The sequence below is a fragment of the Lithobates pipiens genome, unplaced genomic scaffold (genome assembly GCF_037356315.1).
Source record: "Lithobates pipiens isolate NorthernLeopardFrog02 unplaced genomic scaffold, aLitPip1_a1.2 Scaffold_10, whole genome shotgun sequence".
NCBI lineage: Eukaryota > Metazoa > Chordata > Amphibia > Anura > Ranidae > Lithobates > Lithobates pipiens.
Genome location: NW_027507686.1, coordinates 36,823,166 through 36,839,000, shown reverse-complemented (window position 1 = coordinate 36,839,000; position 15,835 = coordinate 36,823,166).

Genomic DNA, 15,835 nt, shown 5'->3' with positions numbered 1-15,835 from the left:
TGTCCCTGGTTTTTGGGAACAGGCCTCATTTTTAGGGTTCTGTGCCCACTACAGTCTGTGATAGCTCTGTGTGGACCATGGTCACTGCTCATCTCCTGCTGTGTGGCCAGGCCTGCGGCCTAGGGGTTGGGAACCCCTGGTTTAGGGGACAAATTCTCTAATGATATCGTATACCATTGTATAGTTTCACTTTTGCTCTCATTCCCAACTTTACAACGTTGTGTCTGATGCATAGAAAGTTACATTTATATGTTGTCCTCTCATTTAAAATGGAACATTCAACTGATTAGTCTGTGAGGTTAGCCTGCAGGCTGGAATATGTCTATGTTGTGTGGGTTGTGTAAAAAAAAATTTTTTTAAAATTATTTTTTCTTTTCACCATATCAGTTTGTGTACTTATCGTATCCACTGGGAAAGGGTTGATGTTTTTGTTTTTTTAACCATTTAAGGACAACATCACGCCGATGTACGTCAGCAGAATGGCATGGCTGGGCACAAGCACGTACCTGTGATACCTGTAGTATAGAAAAAATATTAATAAAAATGCTATAAAACTATCCCCTCTTTTGTAAACGCTATAACTTTTGCGTAAACCAATCAATAATCGATATGTTGTGATTTTTTTTTAACAAAAATATGTAGAAGAATACATATCGGCCTAAACTGAGGAAAAAAAATGTTTTTTTTATATATTTTTAGGGGATATTTATTATAGCTCTATTTTTGTTTATAGCGCAAAAAATAAAAACCGCAGAGGTGATCAATTACCACTAAAAGAAAGCTCTATTTGTGGGAAAAAAAGGACGCCAATTTTGTTTGGGAGCCATGTCGCACGACCGCGCAATTGTCAGTTAAAGCGACGCAGTGCTGAATCGCAAAAAGGGGCCTGGTCCTTTGGCTGCAAATTGGTCCGGGGCTTAAGTGGTTAAAGGTTAACTTTTTTTATTGTTTTTTATAAACATAACACATAATAGTTACACAGGTGTATAATCATAGCGAACATCGCTTCAGTCAAAGTGCAATACATTGATCAGGTATACAGGTAAACATTATGAAACAACATACAGAAAATGTCATCATTCATCTACTCTAGTCAGGGCTTAGTCCCTGGTAGTTTCTAAACCGTACTATCCCTATTATTTGATGTAACCTAGGGGCCAGGTGGTATGGAACTATCTGAGTTAACCCAGGAGTTCCATATTTTGGAGAACTTTTTTGGGCATCCTCTAGCTTTGTATGTTAACTTATATAGTGGTATTGCTTGGTTGATAATGGTAAGCCAGAACTTTATAGTCGGTGTGGATTGAGATTTCCAGTGCATGGTTATTGTTTTTTTAGCATAAAACATCACTATGTGTATAAAGGATTGTACATTTTTGGATAAATCTTCATCATTAATGTATCCTAGCAGGCATCTAAGAGGATTACAAATGTTTGGTATCTTAGCTACAGAGTGGATGAAGGCTGTAAGATCTAGCCAGATTTTCCTTATCGGAGCACATTCCCACATTAGATGGAAGAATGTGCCATTGGCCATTCCATATTGAGTGCATAATCTCTTTCATCTTTATAACAAATACGGTGCAAAATATGATCTATACAGTAGTTTGGTCTGGATCACCTTGTCCCTTGAGGAGATGACTTGCAGGGGAAGAATCTTTCCCCAGATCTCCTCCGTCAGCTCAGGTATGTCTGAGCGCCATCTGTGTTCAATGGTGGTAAGCCTAGTAGTGGTGGAGTAGAGTCTTACAGTAAGACAAACTATGCTTGATGCTAGGGGCTCTATCGCCAGCGCAAACAGGAGTGGAGACAACAGACATCCCTGTCTGGTGCCTCTCTTTATCAAGAAGGCATCCGATATGGGTGCATTAACCCTTGGTCTAGTGATAGGCTTAGAGTATAGGAGTTGTACCCACTTTATAAGGGTAGTGCCAAATCCGAATTTAGCCAGGACTTCAAAAAGATATGGCCATTCGACTGAGTCAAAGGCCTTGTGAGCATCTAAAGTCAGTACAGCTCGAGAGCCAGTTGTGTCATGAACCACTTGTATATTGGTAAAGAGTCTATGCAAATTAATAGAGGTTTATCTAAGGAAGTCACTATGCGTCAGAGGGGGGCGGGGTCACTGGATGGCCCCACCCTCCATTATATAAGAAGTGTCAGAGGAACAGAAGCGTCACACGGTGGAAGACTCCCACTGAGGCGTATCGTGCGGCCGGAGTGGAGAAGAAGCCGGAGCAAGATGCAGGACGAGAAGAGAGGAGGAAGAAGATGAAGAAGAAGAAGATGGAGGAAGAAGAAGAACACCGAAGGAAGACCAGAATAAAAAAGATGGAAGAAGAAGCGGAAAGAAGAAATTAATAAAGGACTTGTCAAAAACCGTCTCTTTTAACCCTTTTGACACTTTTTTGTGAAATGGTATAGGTACATTTGTACCCCATTTCCAATTCACACGGGGGGGGCGGTATCTGGGGGTCCCCTTGTTAAAGGGGGCTTCCAGATTCCGATAAGCCCCCCACCCGCAGACGCCCACAGCCACCGGGCAAGGGTTGTGGGGATGAGGCCCTTCTCCCCATCAGCATGGGGACAAGGTGCTTTGGGGGGGCCGCTACCTCAAAGCACCCTCCCAATGTTGAGGGCATGTAGCCTGGTATGGTTCAGGAGGAGGGGTGCTCTCTCATCCCCCCTCTTTTCCTGTGGCCTGACAAGTTGCGTGCTTGGATAAGGCTCTGGTATGGATTTTTGGGAGGACCCCACGCCATTTTTTTAACAATTTTGGTGAGGGGTTCCCCTTAATATCCATACCAGACCTGAAGGGCCTGGTATGGAATTTAGGGGGACCCTCACACATTTTTTTTTACATTTCAGGTTCGGGTTTTATGTGTATTGTTGGACCGACAATTTAATATAGCCACAAGTAGTTTTAAATGACTTTTTTTCCTTTAGAAATGTAATTTTGCTGTCAGACTGTTTTAAACACGGGGAACATGTGCCCATTTACAGGCATACTAAGTATAAACTTAGGTCGTGTATAATCCCAATAACGAATAAATCGAAAATTTAATTACCTCAATTCGTGAAATTGTATCGGTAACTAATATCTCAAAACTTAGATCTAGTGATAAAAAATATATGTGTAGGATACCGTCTGTAACTAGAACCTAATAGGTGTAAATGAATACCCCATAAGTATTAGCTCACAGATAATAATAAACAAAATAATGCATATAAAAGAATAATTTAAGTGTTGTTGACAAATTACTAATAGTCATATAAATTGTCCCATTAGTTGAATCAGTCCATGAAAAGAACACCACCACGTGTCGGACGGTGTGACACGCTATTCATTGCCTCTTAACGAACGAACTGGAGAAAGGGTACTGGAGTGGAGGATTCGCGTCCGGCCGGCGCTACCTACTGTGACATGCCCCATTGTGCTTGACTTTCTGTAAGTGCATTTCTTGTTTTTAATATTTTAATAAAACGTTTTTACACTATTTGGAGCTTTTTCCTCCTCTTTATGGCCGACCGGTTATTGTCAAATATTGGAACCTGACTGTTTAACCATTTGACCTATGGTGGAACCTATGGATGTCTGAGGAATATTTACAGCCTGGTCTGACGTTTAGAGCATATAATCTTAGAACATCTGGTAAGGAGCCATCTTTATCTATGGTGGTGGTGCACGCTCACAGTTGTCGAACTACTGGAAATTCCGAATAAGTTATAATCATATTTCCGACACGTGGTGGTGTTCTTTTCATGGACTGATTCAACTAATGGGACAATTTATATGACTATTAGTAATTTGTCAACAACACTTAAATTATTCTTTTATATGCATTATTTTGTTTATTATTATCTGTGAGCTAATACTTATGGGGTATTCATTTACACCTATTAGGTTCTAGTTACAGACGGTATCCTACACATATATTTTTTATCACTAGATCTAAGTTTTGAGATATTAGTTACCGATACAATTTCACGAATTGAGGTAATTAAATTTTCGATTTATTCGTTATTGGGATTATACACGACCTAAGTTTATACTTAGGACAGCGCGGTTCTTTTTTGTAATTCATGTGAGTAGGTATATTTTTGGGTATACAGCAGGACTGCAGCAGTATTAATGTGTGCACTAAGACACATTTTTTCGTTTGTTTTTCTTGTTTTCTTTTGATTGATAGTTGGTAGCGCGATTTTTTCACTAATTTATCTTTCTACCATCCATGTGCGCTTACTGGGCTGGATAGATAGTAGCCCGGTCATGGTACATTATTTTCCAGAATGGCTGGAGGATGTTCATAACTTAAGCCAGCATGGTGGTGGATGGGATAGTCAGCCATAAAGGATAACGGTAGTGCGGTCTCCTTTGGATCATTAGCAAGTGTCCCAACCTTCAAGTGTGGGCATGCCGGATCCCATGTGTTGACCACCAGTCTCTTCTGTCAATAACAACAGGCAGTGGAGTCAGGAAAGGAAAAGTTCTGTTGGCATGCGTTCAATGGGGCATTGTGCTGGTCAGCGAGAAGAGGATCTCCGTTACTGGTTCCTCTGTTCCAAGGAGCCCAGCGTGTCTGTCCAGTGAGCTAGTTCTTTAGGATCAATGAAGAAGTGAGCCTTGCCCTGGTGAATGACCCACAGACGTACCAGCTATAGCATGCTATATGGCATTCGAAGATCACGTAATCACCGTTTAACTGCTAAGAAAGAGGCACATTGCTTTTGAGTGGCTACTGAAAAGTCAGGAAAGATGGTGATGCCTTTGCTATTAAAGAGCAGTGGTCCTTTTTCTCTGGCTGCCCTGATAATAGCCTCACTGTCTATGAAGTGCAGCAGCTTAATAAGCATGGCGCATGGCGGTGCCCCAGGGAGTAGGGGGTGTAATGGGACCCTATCCGCTCTCTCAATGGCAAACATAGTTGAAAATATATTGGCGCCAAATGTGGATGTCAGCCATTGTTCCATGAACATTTCTGGAGCCTTGCGCTCTGAACCTTCTGGGAAGCCTAGGACGCGGACGTTATTGTGTCTGAGGCAGTCCTCCATGTCTGTGAGCTTATCAGATGTGTACTTTTGGGCCTAGCGCAGCTCCCTGACAGAGCCCTGCAATGGGCATGTTTCATCCTCTAAATCACCTATGTGTTGTTCAACATTCTGTTCTCTGTGCCTCAAATTCTGTACATCATGCTTTAAAAAGGATAAGTCAGTTTTAATTGAGTCCATTTGAGTGGGAAGGGAAGCATGGCTGTGCTATATAGCCTCCATGATTTGTGAGAGAGAGGGCTCTGCAGGGCCTGTGGTTGTGATAGCAGCATGAGGGGAGGCTGGGTCAGTGTCCTCTGGAGGGGAGAACAGGAGGGGGTCTTCAGGGCTGTAGGCGGGTGCATGTTGTCACTCACCCTTCCCACGATGTTACTAGGCAGTGGATGGATGGCTGAGCTTCAGTGAATGGTGCCGGCTGGCTCGGCGGCGCTGGCAGCATGAATCCCGGGGCCTCCTCCATGGCTGGGCTGTATGAGACCATCGCCTGGCTTGCACTGGGGTCTCGGGGGTCTGCTGAGGCTGGAGATGGCTTCTGATGGCAGTCAGGCTAGGAGGATTGCTGCAGGATCTAAGCGGCATGGATGAAGCTCAGGGCCCTCATGTCCTCACATTCCGGTCTTTGTCCACGCCCCCCCCCAGGGTTAATGTTTTTACTTCCTCTAGTTCCTCCCAGTCAATGGATTCCATGAGTACAGTGCCTTGAAAAAGTATTTATACCCCTTGAAATTATCCACAGACCATAACTGTATTTTATTGGGATTTTATGTGATAGACCAACATAAAGTGCCACATAATTGTGAAGTAGAAGGAAAATGGGAAAAGGTTTTCACATTTTGTAACAAATAAATATATGAAAAGTGTGGCATGCATTTGTATTCAGCCCCCTTTACTCCGATAACCCTAACTAAAATCTAGTGGAACCAATTGCCTTCAGAAGTCACCTAATTAGTAAAAAGTCCACCTGTGTGTAATTTAATCTCAGTAGAAATACATTTTCTGTTTATCCCTGACCTGTCTGGTGTGTTTCTTGGCCTTCGTGATGCTGTTTGTTCACCAAGGCTCTTTAACAAACCTCAGAGGGATTAAGTTGCTGAGAACTTTAAAGCAGGGTTAGGTTATAAAAAAAATATTCCAAGCTTTAAACATCTCACATAGCATTGTTCCATCCATCAGCCGAAAATGGAAAGAGTACGGCACAATTTCAAACCTACCAAGACATGGCCACCCACCTAAACTGACAGGCCGGCATGGAGAGCATTAATCAGAGAAGCAGCCAAGAGGCCCATGGTAACTCTGGAGGAGCTACAGAGATCCACAGCTCAGGTGGAAGAATTAGTCATGCACTCCACAAATTTGGCCGTTATGTAAGAGAGGGAAGGAGAAAGTCATTGTTGAAAGAAAGCCATAAGAAGTCCTGTTTGCAGTTTGCAAGAAGCTATGTAGCGGACACAGAAAACATGTGGAAGAAGGTGCACTGGTCAGATGAGACCAAAGTTAAACTTTTTGGCCTAAAAGCAAAACGCTATGTGTGGCAGAAAACTAACACTGCACATCAACCTGAACACACTGTGAAAGATGGTGGTGGCAGCATCATTTTGTGGGGATACTTTTCTTCAGCAGGGACAGGGAAGCTGGTCAGAGTTGATGGGAAGATTGAGGGAGCCAAATACAGGGCAATCTTAGAAGAAAACCTGTTAGAGTCTGCAAAATATCTAGACTGGGGCGGAGGTTCACCTTCCAGCAGGACAATGACCCTAAACATACAGCCAGAGCTACAATGGAATGGTTTAGATCAGTGATGGCGAACCTTGGCACCCCAGATGTTTTGGAACTACATTTCCCATGATGCTCAACTACACTGCATAGTGCATGAGCATCATGGGAAATATAGTTCCAAAACATCTGGGGTGCCAAGGTTTGCCATCACTGGTTTAGATCAAAGCATATTCATGTGTTAGAATGGCCCAGTTAAAGACAAGACCCAAATCCAATTAAGAATCTGTGGCAAGACTTGGGAATTGCTTTTCACCGACACTCTCCATCCAGTCTGACAGAGCTTGAGCTATTTTGCAAGGAAGAATGGACAAGAATTTCACTCTCTAGATGTGCAAAGCTTGTAAAGACATATCTAAAAAGACTTGCAGATGCAATTGCAGTGAAAGGTGGTTCTACAAAGTATTGACTCAGGGGGGCTAAATACCAATGCACGCCAGACTTTTCACATATTTATTTGTAAAAAAATTTGAAAACCATTTATCATTTTCCTTCCACTTCACAATTATGTGCCACTTTGTGTTGGTCTATCACATAAAATCCCAATAAAATACTGTAAATTTATGTTTTTGGTTGCAACATGATAAAATGTGGAGTATTTCAAAGGGTATGAATACTTTTTCGAGGCACTGCATATTGGATTTGATGTTCCAAAAATCAAGAATGCATTAAGACAAGTATGTGCTCGTAACCCAGTGTGGGGTGATCCTCTAACTTAGCAGTACTGATACACTACTTGTTGGAAAGACTTCTGTGATATTGGATCTGATATCTTCAGGGATCCCAAGTGTATCATCAGAATATTTGCACAGAAGAGAAAAATAGAAACAGTTATCTTTTATGACTTTGGGGTATTGTGTGATGGGGCGCTATTAATGGGTGATAAACCAATATTGTTACTATTAAAATAAATTATAATAATTTATAATTTGTCATTGAACAAACATATTAAAGTGCATAGTAATTGATAGTGATACAATCAATCAAACGTAACAATTAATCAAAAATCAATAGTCCTTCAATGATGGTAATAGTGATGCAATCAGTGAAACAAATAATCATCAATTCAAAGTACATGGGGGTTATTTACGAAAGGAAAATCCACATTGGACTGCAAGTGCACTTGGAAGTGCAGTCGCTCTCAATTTAAGGGGTAGATCTGAAATGAGTGGAAGCTCTGCTGATTTTATCATCCAATCATGTGCCAGCTAAAATGCTGTTTTTTACTTTCCGTGCATGTCCCTCTCGGATCTTCAGTGACTTTACTTCCAAGTGCACTTTCAAATGCACTTGCAGTGCAAAGTGGATTTTCCTTTAGCAAATAACCCCCCATATGTCCTTTAGTGATGGGGCTCCAATTCATGCACTGTCACAAAAAGCAAAACTTTATAAATATCACCCAAAGTGTGAGTAAAATGCCTACTCACCAAATAGACATGACCTCTTTAACTTAAAAGAAGGTCAAAACAGGCTGGTATTGTGGATCAACAGACTTGCTTGGGAACCAAGGGAGATGTGTCTGGAAACCTTTTCATTTATAAGCTCCTCTCCACCACGGTAGCCCATTTAAAAAAATAAATATGAAAGGGACCATAGCGTAATACAGTTTATTTAAAACTATTATATTATTATTATTATATACAAATTCCAAAGTGGCTACTTCCAAAGTGGCTACTTACATTTGGAAGTGCCTTTTCCCGGCACTGGGAATATCAGCATAAATCACCAGACAGAAGTCTGCAGCCTCCGCTCGGTGTTCGTCGTGTGTTTCCCCGCCATGGTGATAAGAAACCGGAAGTGCATAACCAGAAGTGACGTGACCAGAATGCACCTCGACGTACGTTTCGTCTTACAACGTCTTCAGGAAGCTTCCTGAAGATGCCGAACACCGAGCGACGGCCTGGCGGCTGCCGCCTTCCGAGCATGTTCAGGACGGCTACCCTCACTGTATTATATGGCCTTGCCAAGATAGACAGTGCAGGAGAGAGAGCCTTTTTACGCAATGCAGAGGATTAACCCCTTAAGATCCACAGTGAGTATAACAAGCATGGTATTCTGCATATACAGACAGATTTTAAGGTTGTGGGTTTAGTAACACTTTAATTATATGAAATTTATTTTAATGGTAAAAATATTGGTTTAGCACCCAATAATAGCGCCCCTATCACTTAAAGTGAGCCCTTTGCACTTTGAGGGGAGTAGCTTAATTTATTATTTATTTATTTATTTGCCATTATTATCTGTAGCACGAGTTCAGTTCACATATTTACCATCTTTTAGGTCTTGCATACATGGGCACTAAAAGTTACTTAAAATTCTAAGAGGAGACTGCTCTCCCTAGGACTATGCTCAGTGCTGCCAAACACTAAATGTGCATACAAACCTATAACTCATAAATATGTTAATACAATAGAAATGCCTAATTTTACTATTTAAGTGTAATTATATATTAAACTCTTTTTAATAAGCGTTTTTGTGATATTCTACACCAATACTAGACCATGAGAGATTCTTCTATCTTTTACCCTGCCGAGGGAGTTTTATACAGAAGTCTTTAGAGGTGTAAGAACGCCGTTATTCTTACAGAGATCAAAAAATGTGTTCAGGACACCATTGGGGGACAAGAGATCATACGGAGATTCATATCAAAGTAAGTTCTGACCTTCTTTGAAAAAAAGGGTCATACCGATCTGGTGAGTGTTGTGTGAGCCTGTAGGCAGAGGAAATACTTTCCTTCTTTTTGGTGGCACGTATTGCTTCACTAATGGATAGTTTTAAAGACACAGAGCACATTATTTATGGACTTTCATTTTACTGGTTTTCTATTGTATTAACATATTTATGAGTTATATATTTGTATGCATATTTAGTGTTTTGCACCATTGAGCATAGTCTTAGCTTTCTTTAACTTTAAGAGGTTCAGCTCTTTTGTTATATATTCATTTAACTTTTTATTTTCATTTAATTTCTTTATCAAGTTTTTTGGAATTGCGCAGGCGTTATTATAGACTTGACTAAAAGTTACTTCACTTGGCTTTGAATGGTTTAAAAAGAACTCTGTCTCTCAACCATGAAAGCGTCTTAGCATGTGAAGACATACATATATCCTAGTACATGTGCTAGATAAATGTTTCCTCATGTGTAGGTGAGTTGAGTGTTTTTCACATGGATGTAATCATTTCGTTATATGGTACAAATACAAATGATTAGTATACTTTATGCTATGCTGCTATTTGCCCATTTCAAACTTCCTAAGGTCAGAATAGAATAGCCAAACTACCCAACTGTCCAGCTAATTTGTCAGCAAGCCTACATTATACCCATAAAGCAGCACCAGTGGGCCCAGAAGCATTTCTTGTGTTTTTCCAAGTTAAAAAAAAACCTTATCCTACTTATTTCTTCGATGAGGTCCTCCAGGTCCGGGTCCATGTAAGGAGGATAAACAAGATGCCTGAAGTTCACCTCCCTCCTGTACCCTTCAGAACTCCTTGCCCTAAATGGCTTACGTTCAGTGGCCAAGATGTAGGTGGTGACCTCCAGTGAAAACCAGTCAGATTTGAACTAGTAAAAGTCATTGCTGATAACCTGCCAATCAGAGAAAAGACACCATTAGGTAAATTGGTCAATACAAAAAATAATTCAATGCGAATATATCAAAGAAGCCCATGGAATTTAGAATTCGTTTTCATTTTACAAGCATTAAAGGGACAGTGAATACATTCTGATACACTAAATAAATGAGGTCTAGTTATGGGTATAGAGAAATTGCCATATCTCTAGACCCATAGGTTCTGGCTATTCCCGTGACAATATTATTATCATATAGACCTGCAACTGCCAAACTGTAATTTGCAATTCAGACAAGCCCTTTTCTGTCCTAGAATATTGTCTGATGGGAAATATTGGATGTGATCTTGTAGTCAGCAAATGTTCGATGGACATACACACGGTCGGACTTTCCGTCGGACTTTCCGCCAACAAATGTTTGATAGCAGGTTCTCAAATTTTCCACCAACAAAACTTTGTTGGTGGAAAGTCCGATGGTGTGTACAGAAGTCTGTCGCACAAACGTTCAAGCATGCTCGGAATCAAGCAGAAGAGCCGTACTGGCTATTGATCTTCCTTTTTCTCTGCTCGTCGTACATCTTGTACATCACCACGTTCCCACGTTTGAAATTGTTGGCCAACATTTGTGTGACCGTGTGTATGCAAGACAAGTTTGAGCCAACAACCTTCGAACAAAAATCCACGGTTTTGTTGGTAGAAAGTCAAATCGTGTGTATGCGGCATAAGTGTCATATTCTGGCACGTGTATGTGAAGCAGATTTAGAGGGGTCACTTTACTGATAACTGATATTTCAATTATAGGTGGCTACTAGTGAAATATGTTTTTCATTAGCTTCTTATATCTGTTGATCTGAAAAGTGGGAAGACATTAGGTACCCATTCATATACAATAGGTGTCTCTCCTTAAGCTTATCCTAGGAAACATTATACTCAGGTTTATAATAGGATATAATAGAATTGGTTACCTATGGAGGAGACCACTACTGTTGAAGGAATTTACAGCCGTAAGATGTTTCCACCATTATGAATCTATAAATGAGAATGAATTTAGATTTAGAAGGTAATATGTTTCAAAGGAATTCACTTTAAATAGAAACATAACCCATGGGCAGAGGCAGGAAGAACCTGGATCCATTTCATTAACAGTTCTAGCTGGGACTGGTGCAGATTTTACCAGAAATTGTTCCCACATACAAGAATCCACAGGGAAAACCCAACTGTAGGATCCATATTGCCACATATTAAAGGATAGGCACCTCCAACATTCCTGACATGCTTACATCTCCATGCATGCCTACATTGTGACTCGTTGTTAGGTAACTTTGGACTTTTTTGGACAGGATGAAATCACTGTCCTCTTTTGGAAAAACTGAGATTGCAAAATGCGTTCTGGGCAGGTATTACTTTAATCCCAATCCTACTGTGATAATATACAGTATCACGTTGTTTTCTGTTTTCCACTTTCATTTTCCTTTTCATGCTTTCTGCACTTGTTCTTTTTTATTTTCTCCTTTTTCTCACTACCAAGGACCATCTTGACACCAGGCAATACACAACACGACATTTTACTCACCTTTTTGGGGTATATTATATATATTATATTATCAATATAATTTACACATTTTCAATACAAAATTAAACTTTTTATTCACAATATCACATACTGAGCATTTTATTTAATATTTTTAGAACCTGAGCCCTCACACATCACCAGTGTGGACACATTCTTCCTTTCAATGAGGACCAGGTTATGCGTCTGATTTTCACGTAGTGGGCTCTTACCTCAGATCCCAAGACATAACTGAGACCCCTGACATAATTGTCAGCATGCAGTTTCCGGTCTCATGTGGTCTATGCTCCACCATTATGTGAGTATTTATTTGGGATGAGTGGTCACCCCTTCTCCCTCATTTTTATATATACCTTTTCCAAATTACCATACATTGAAATTCATTTATCTTTTTTAGACTTTGGTGCACCTGTCCCTGAAGTTTTTTTTTTCACATGAAATGTGTCGGTCTTACGCCATGCACCTACTTTTTTATAGAGGAATTTTTCATATACAGAGACCAATAGACTATGTGCATTTCTAAGTGCTTTGTACTGATTGGTGATCTTTTGCTTCATTTCATATTCTGGGTTGCTCTATTGCTACCAATGTATTCTAAGGTTTGTTAATCATGATATTGTTCAACTCATTTATCTGGGCATATACTATGTTACTGTATCAACATCTTTACAATAAATGCTTTTGCAAAAAATTGACTGATCCTTTGGCTGTGCATAGTCACCTCATGCAAAGTCCCAAAACACTTTTATATATACACAGGGATGGAGATGTGCATATCTGCATGTCTCATTCAAAGTCCCAAAACTTTCTCCAATCATATACAGTATCTAAGCTTGGCAAGGCTGTGGTGTAACCTGACACGTATTGTCTTCCTTATGTATTTATGGAGGACTGGGTGACATTACTGTAAAGTCAAAAGTAGCTATGACAGTTCTGGACATAGTACTGGAGAAATGAGTCATTGCACTATGTGTGTGAGAGCAATTTTCTGGCATTCCAGGACGCTGCCAGCACTGAGTATGTGCTGTAAATGTAAAACCAGAAAGAAGAGCATAAATATTACTGTATATGCAACCTGATTGCATTACAGTAATAAATACAGATGCCTCAGATGGACTTTAGAAGTAATTATTGTATAAAGTTTGCTTTCACTTCCATTTCAAACTTAGTGTAGCGGGTGCCCTGCATCTCCTGCGGCCATGGCAAGCTGACCAAAGCTTGCATCTCCCGCGGCCATGTAAAGCTGACCGAGGCTTTCACTGAAGGGAGAGAGTGCCTGTCAGCCCCTTATGGGGAATTTTCCCCATCCCACTCCTCTTCTCATTGTGCAAAGAGACACACACACAGAGCTGCTCACTCTGCATCTTCCCCTGCTTCCTTAGTGGCAGGGAGGAGAGAGCCTATAGCCAGCCACTTGGATTGCAGCAAGGAATTCTGGGACATAGTGTAGTCCCCATATCAAACTGCCCCATAGCCTTATAAAATGGGAGCAGGACTACAAGGTCCAGCACTCTCTGCACTAAAAGGAGTTTACAACACTATCTTGTCTGCCTGAGGTGAGGCAGTTACCACGAGGCAGGAGAAGAGACTGGAGTGGGAGAAGTGTTGCCTCCCAGGTCAGTCCACTGCATTGTTCCACATATCCACAGCCAATCGGGAGGCATCCTGTCTGAGTTAGGGGGATTCCAGGTGCATATGCAGGCGCACTTGCACGGACGGTGTGAAGCGTTCCAGTGTGAGGTGACCAGTCTGGTCATCAGAAGAACCTGCCTGTTCCAGGACGTTCGTTTGGGCCCTGACCACAGGATTGGTGAGCGGGCACTTGCCAAAACATGCCTAACCGAAGCTCCCGATCTCTGCTTGTGATCAGGTATTTTTGGAGTTTCAATTGACTGTCGTGACAGCCAATCACAGTGATCATGTGCTCTTAAGCTCCGCCTCATAAATCTCTTAAAGGGCCAAGAGGTGACGCTGTTCCCAGCTCTATCCAGTTTCTTTTCAGTGTTTTCTTACATTCCTCAGTATGAATGCAAAAGAAAAGGTAAGACAAGATGGGGGCAGAAGACCATGGCAAGTGGATTTCAGAAGAATGCAGCGGGTGATAATTCAGTCAACCAGTAGCTGAAGCAAATTTCGGTGGTTGGTACATATTGGCTGGTTTATCAATGAGGGATTTGTTTTGTAGGCAGAGCTACTAATCTAAATTTCATTTGAGTAAATGAGCACTTATCTTTCCAATGCCTTTTTGTCCAAGCACGTAGTGCAATATGAAGCTTGAGAGAGCAATTTTGATGTCAGAGCTTGTTATGTCATATCCAGTGGTCTTATTCTCAGGTCTAAGAAGTCTAGGAAAGACACTCACCGTGCTTAGGGTGGGGTTACAGCCTCAGATGGGGGTGCAGGGCTTCCATGCCCTGAAGGTTTAGAAGAGACGTCAATGATGCTGAAGTTGCTATCAGTCCCATTCTGAGCCAAGGTGAACCTGATGGTTTTGGGGGTGACTGATGCTGGAGCCCATCATCATCTCCAGGGACACTCACCTCAGCTTAGATGAGACAAGAAGAGCTGAAAGTCCCTGAAGGTCCTGAAATGACACTCAGCATGCTTAGGTTTGTGTCTGGGTTTCATGCCTCAGATGGAGGTGCAGGGCTGCAATGCCCTGAAGGTTTTGAAGGGACCTCCTTCAGGCTAGAGGTCCTGATGCTAGTCCCATCCTTAGCCAAAGTGGGACGGGCAAGGCTATGACTCCCTGAGGATTTCTGAGATGACTGGTGGTAATAGTTATCTTCTGTAGGTATGAAACAGCCAAAGCAATTCCCCATTGTAGGAAATTGCAGAAACACAAGAGCCTCTTGTCTTGCAGGTTGCATGTAATTACTTTAACCTCTTCCCTCAGTAATGCTCTCTTCTGCTTTATAATTAATCTGGAATCCTTTCAATCCCTTCCACTTAATGAGGTTGTCACATAAATCATGTTAATGGAAAAAGTTGGTTGTTGCCCGTAGCAAACACTGAGCCTCCAGAGGTTTGAAAACGCATAAGGAATCTGATTAGTTGCTATAGTCAACAGGGCTGTTTATCTTTATCAGACATTTCATATATTAGACCCTATGTTCCCTTCCTAGCGTAAAGGACAAGTGCACAAACGTGTTGCCAATAGCAACCAGTCAGAGGTTCCATTTTTAATTTAGGGCTTGTTCACACTTGCGGCAGCCCTTACCGATCCTCTGAAAAGTGACTCGACGTGCATCGCTTTTTTTATAGAGATGGGTGGGAGGAAGCTGGGAGACCTGTTTTAACCCTAAAAAACGTTCACCACTGGACCACAACCACATTTAATACATGTTAAGGGGTTATTCCTGCGCCTAATCAGGAAAGGGAACAACAATCTAATTATTGTACCGCTGCATACACTGGAAATGGGGTACTTGAACCCCTTTTACAGGATGAAAAAATATATGGAAAGTAGTGTTGCGCAGTACTGGATAGGTAGATATTAACCTGAAAATGTAATAGTTTATGTCCGCATCACAGTAATTAAATGAATAGGTGTGCTGTCACCCAGACTAGAAAGGGTGATATATAGGGGGCCAGAATTGGCAAAATGACATAAAAAATGATGCTAAAGTGTGAATAAATCTGTGTGAGTGTCCTTTACGTCACAATGTGAATATCATAATACATAAATAATCAATTAAATAAAATAGTGATTCTTAATGCGATTAACAGAAAATCGCATAAGCAGTGCCAGTGCTGAACAGTGAATAAAACTATAGAAATGTCTACTCCACCATAAAATAAAAACCAATATATATACAAAAAGTCACTAAAAAACAGAATTATGTAAAAAGAACTTAATAGTGACTAAGAAATCGC